This window comes from Serinus canaria, chromosome 3, assembly GCF_022539315.1.
Source record: "Serinus canaria isolate serCan28SL12 chromosome 3, serCan2020, whole genome shotgun sequence".
NCBI lineage: Eukaryota > Metazoa > Chordata > Aves > Passeriformes > Fringillidae > Serinus > Serinus canaria.
Genome location: NC_066316.1, coordinates 89,683,324 through 89,689,323, shown reverse-complemented (window position 1 = coordinate 89,689,323; position 6,000 = coordinate 89,683,324).

Genomic DNA, 6,000 nt, shown 5'->3' with positions numbered 1-6,000 from the left:
GGGTGGTAGGAGCAGATGGCTCTGCAGACACAGTGAGGAGCAAAGAGCAGCTTCTGAAGAAGATGGGTGTTGCAGGACTTCTGTCATCCCAGAGCTGCCAGCAGCTGAGGAGCCAGGAAATGGTTGACTGGAAATGAGCTCTCTCCACTCTTGGAGATGAACTTGGCTGTTGAATGAATCAGAAGTCATTTCCCTGCCCTAGAAACTGTGATAGTGCTCTAAATTTGCTCACCTTAGGCTAAATGATTGTCTCTCAGAAAACACAGCTTCTAAACTGCTTAGGAACTGGTAACAGCCTGCAGACTACTCAGCTTTCTCCCTCTAGGTGAGGACTTACTGATCCCTTTCTGTCATTCTGAAGGGCATTGTGGGCCATGCAAGCAGTGGTGGCAAAAACAGGTGAAGAAGAAATAGGATTGGAGTCTAACATCTATGTACTGAGGTGGGACACTTCCACTTTGGTGCTCATGGTCATCCTTGGAGAGCTGAAGCCCGCTGGGATTTTGCAGGGATCTACCTACTCTTTCCTCTTGTGGCTTTTGAAGAACTCTTTGGAAAATGTTGGGTGCTGGTTTTACAGATTGTAAAACTGGAGATTTAACTTGGAGTGATGGAAAGAGATTAAAGGTTTTGCAAGCAGCAAACCCTAGATTTATAGTAAACCCAGAGGATTTTGCTTCCTCAATACAGAAGCCCTGATGCAGCTCAAAATCAATAATTGATCTATTTCCATTTACAGATACGTCTGCATTCATTCAGGCTAGGAAACTTTATTCCTGGGTGCAAATTTTCCTTTTAAGCAGCTTGTACTCAGGCTGCCTACATTTGTATCTGTTCATCAAGTGGGCAACACTTAGTCCCTTCTAGAAATAAGCCAGGGACATTTTTTTCTACAGGAAGCCAAGAGTAGGACTGACAAGACAGATGGAAGCTGCTGAACTGGTACACAGCTTGTTAGGGAAGTGCAGAGCCCTTTAAAGCTGAGGCTGCAGCCAGGATTTACCTCTTGAGAAATGGCAGCAATCCCCAAAGTAAGTAGTTTGCTTGGGCTACAAATCTGCCTCAAAATAAGCAGCATGGATACAGCCAGTGAGGCTGAACTGCAAATAAACCCTTTTTATTTCAGCTATAATATGGGATGATGCTGAGCAAACATATTGTGACTTTCCCTGTTTGGTGCTCTGTATCCCAGATTGCTGACTGTGCAACCACACCGAGCTGTGGGTCACACATCTATAGCCCTTACATAGATAAAAATTCCTGCTATGTTAACAACAGATCTGAGAGGAATTTTGGTTTTGCTTCAGCTGGTTAATGAACCAGTGTTTTGCTCCAGCTGGATGCTTAATGCAGCACCTGGACAGCCTGGGCAGCACGACACAGTCCATGGAAGATTTGTGGGATTTTTAGCTGCTAAATACTAGGCTTGTTACATGCATGTGCTGCTGGGCCTCTGTGAACTGATTTTTTTTTTTTTTTTCCAAAGGAATCTTGGACAAGTTTCATGATTGTGGCACCAAAAGCCCCATTGGTGGCAGGAGGCTGAGCCTGCTGCTTTCTGGTAAAAAGGCTCTTTTTACCAGAAAGCAAATGGTTACAGCAGCAAAACCACTGTGCATCTTTGCAAGATACACATAGTGTATTGTCTGCTAAGTGTATTCTTAAAACCAGATTATCATTTCAGCTGAAACTTTCTTAAAATACCTGAATCTGAGCCAGACATGTAAGGCAGAAAACATTGTCCTGCCAGCTGGAGTTTGGGGAGGTTGCAAGCAAGTAGAAACTAGGTCTTAGAGAGGGAAGTACTGGGCTAGATATAGATGGAGATTATAATCTCTTTGCATTGCTTCTGATGACAGAAGGACAAAAGGTGCCCTTCTGCTTCCTAGGGAGGTTTCCAGATTAAAGAAAGGGCCTTTGTTTTTGGTGAGGGGGATTTTGGGTGAGGAAAGTTAGCAGGGAAGCCAAGATAGGAAACCTGCAGCAGCTTGGCATTGTATGTGAGGTAGAAGCTGCCCATTTGTGCTACGTGTATCTCCAGGAGCTAGAAAGGGCAAGATGCTTTTGGTTTTGGCTTTATTTATAGCTGTTGTGTACTTTCAACTTCTCTCTTTTCAGCTTGCAGCCCTGAGATCAATTAAAAATACAGCATAAAGCTGCCCACCTTCGAAAAAATAAATGATGTGATCTCATGGTTGTCCTGTAGGAGATGCACAGGGTTGAAGTGGGAGATTGAAAAGAATCAAGGAAAAACTGCATCACACAGCCTTATCTGTATAAGGCCCAACATCTTTATCTGGGGATCAGATTCCTGCTGAGATTTTGCTTGAGGGGAGCTTGTCCTTCCTGCTGGGAAGAGACACAGGGTGAGCCACAAGATGACCATGGCTGTGTTGGGAAAGTTGGAGGAAAAGTGACATAGAGGAAAGGGGGCCCTGGGTGGGCTCTGTTTCTTTGGGGTTGCCCACGTCCCAGCAGCACTTCTACCTGGAGACAACCCCATCTGTACAGCTCCTAAACCCGGAAGCACTCATGTAGCTGGACAGCCTCAACCAAGGAATCCCATGGCAGGGAGTGGGAGATGAGAAGTCAAGTCCCTGCCACAAGGAAAGAGCCTGGCGCCATGCACGGCAAAGTGGTATGGACAGCTAGGCTGCAAAATTACAGCCAAAATTACAAGCTGCTGCTTGCCAACTGTGTGGCTGGAAGGAGCTGCCAGAGCAGACTGGGTTTCCCTCTCACCCCTGTCTGGCCTCCTGTCAGCCTACGCCTCTGCACACTGCCTGGACAAACTAAAAACTGGAAATAGAAATACAGAATTAAAAACTTGAATAAAATGTCCAGGCTCAGGGTCTGTGTTTCTGTGATGGTTAGAAAACTAGTGGGCATTTCATAATTAAAGCTGAGCAGTATCCACAGTGGGTGGAGGTTCTTCCATGCCAGGATTTCCACAGTGGGCAAGACAGGATAGATATTGCACCTCTGGTGTCAGCTGGAAGAAGCCCATTTCTTGAAGCACCAGGCCCTTTTCTGGTCCACATATTTTCAAGACATCTGTTTTCACATTTGCAGTCATCTCAGATCTTCTCACAATCAAATTAACTTCAATATTTTCTTCCAACAGAAAACAGTCTTAACTGAGCACATGGTACCTTGGAAAACCTCTTCTCCCATAAAATGACCAAGGATAGGTAGAGTAGTTCTGTGTGATGGGACCTACAGTGATCATCTAGCTGAGCTTCTGGGCTGGTGGAAGTTCCTTGCAGTTAGGAGTTTGCTGAAGGGTCACACTCCAGCCCACTTTGCTTTCCCTTTACTCCTTCTGTTTGCCTGCAGAGCTTTGGAGGTGTGTGCATGGACTTCCTAGTTCACCACTGTATCTCTGCTTGCCAAGTGTTTACTTGACCTAAATTCTTTTGAAAACCATCATTTGTGACAACTTAGCACAGGCTTTACAGAACTGGGTAGCTGATTAATGAGTACTGTGAACTGGACTCACAAGCTCTGACATTTTATTAACAGTGCAAGCAGGTTTGTTTTTTTATAAAATTTTATTTATTTTTTAATGCTACTGATCTCTTAAAATATATTTTTTTCTAACAGTGAGATTGAGCTGTTGTATATATGTCCTAAATTGTTAGTTCGCCTTTCAGTCCTCAGTATAATATCTCTTCAGAAAGGGATTTAATTCTGAAGAAGTTTGGATTCTTTCTGAGTAGCTACATTGTAGCAGGTAACTCACTGGATTCAGATGTCTGCTTTTAATGCCAGTTGTTTTTGCGACATGATTAAAGGCAGAAAAATATTTTACCTGGTGCAGTGGCTTACTATAATTTTTCCTTTTGGTATTTCAAATAATTACTGTTATATTTTATTTTCCTTGGTCTAATTCCTTAAATAAGCAATATTCACAGTTCAGTTCCTCTTTCTCTAAGGAGAAATATCAGAAATTTCTTCATTCCTCTTCCTGAAGATCAGCAACACTTTTATAACAAGGTATTTTATAACTTAAATTTAAAAAAAAATCTTCTGTGGTAAAATTCATTGAAGTACAGCTTTTCAATTAACATGCATTTATATGAGCTAATATAGGAAATTAGTGAAGGGTAGACTTAACGTTAAACTTGCATTTCTGAATGCTAAATGTGGAATTGTGTGTGTGCAATTGTTGATAATACCGCATTTAACTACTGTAAGGGCATTGAATTCCATTCCAGCTGAGAGGAAGAAAATAAGAAACCACATATAAAAAACCCAAGGTTAAAAAAAATTATGAGCCAGTCAAAATACTCTTCATTGCTATAAAATTTACATTAGCTGTGGTACTAGCTGCTTCTTCCTACTTTCCATAAAACATGCTCCAGGTCCATCAATGAGTCCATGAAATGATGGGCTGTAAGAGTGCTCCTGATACGGGTTCTTGACGTGCCAAGTGGTGTTCCTTGTCACCACCCTTGCACTGGTGGGAACCACCAGCTCAGCTTCCCCAAGAGAGATGTGACCCCCTGACCCTCGCAATGCTGAAAGCCCATGGGAAGCCAGGGCTCTCTCATCATTTGGCCAATAGAGATCATGAAATGACACTGAGGTTTAATGCCTACCCAAATCCTCAGGCTGGGCTGATAGGCAGCAGGGTGACCTACCTTGTGCTTGTACCTGCCTTTTTACTTCATGTCAAATCCAGCAGTATGGTTGTTTCTGCTGGCCATAGGAAATCAAGCACCAAACTATATCCAGTCAAGGATTATTTAGTTACGTCATGGTGTTGATATGAAAAAATAAACATAGACCTGAATTCATGTTTCTACTTGCTGTCTTTATGGTGGTTGGAGAAGCAAAATTTGCTGTGCAAAGTTGTTCAGCTGAAAACAGCAAGAACCTGAAAAAATGGTTGGGACCCAGAATCTGCCCATCAGCTGCCATAGCCAGCCCAGCAACTGGGAAGGGAGAAAAAAAGAAGGAAAAAGCCCATCCCGACTGCCAGACTGTCTTTTCCTTATTTGCATGAACACATTATTTGTTCTCCTGGCCAAAGAAGATGAGGGGTGTCAGCCCTTGAAAGTTGGTGTGAAATACGAAACTACTGGATACAATGCAACCACGTATGACTGGCCACTCCTTACAAACGAAACTGAAGCAAGAAGGATTAAATCAAAGTTATACCTCGTGTGATTACAGCTCATTGTGTTCAAATAAAAGCTGACGTTAACATGAGGGATTTGTTTGGCGGTGGGGGTGGAGAGGATAGGAGATGCTACAACTTCTGCTCACAGTGATTGCTATTTATAACACTGTAAAACCACAGTGAATGTGTTAAATGCGCTGCCACGAGCGCGTGCCACTTCAGCTTGGTATAATGGGTATAATAATTCATTGTGGCTCTTAGCTGTGCCTTTGTACTAGTAATGCATTATGTGATCCTCTATCAGTTATTCTAGGCATACAAAAACCTTGTAGATGTGGTGGTACCTGTGATGATTAAACTATAATTTGTAACTGTAGCTGTGTAATCGGTATGGGAACGCTTTACAGTCACATCTACCTACTGATTTTACAGCCCTCATCTAAACAATTTACATAGAAACGAAGAACAAATGAGACCAGAGTCCTCAGCCAGCAAAACTGAGCAAAGAGAAGTATGTCAGTGCTAATTACCTCCAGCACCCTGCTGGGGCTGCCTCTCAGCAGCTCTGCAGGCTATGGTACAGTGGGTTCGGTAGTATTCCTGTTTAATTTGCTCAGAGATGCTGGGGAACTAATCTTCCAGCAGAAATCCAGTGCTAGTTAAATTATTTTTCCCCAAAACTAGTCCTGTTAGCTATACTACTTGGGTCTTTCTGTCTTCATATTCTTCTTGTTTTGCCCTGGATTCTCTGTGCCATGTAACCGTATCTCTTCATAGCAAGGCTTAGAAATCTGGGGAAGGAAGAAGTCCTGAATGCAGAAAGAGACTTCAGGAACTTGGTCTGCTTTATTTTAATTTTATCTGTGTGGGGGTTT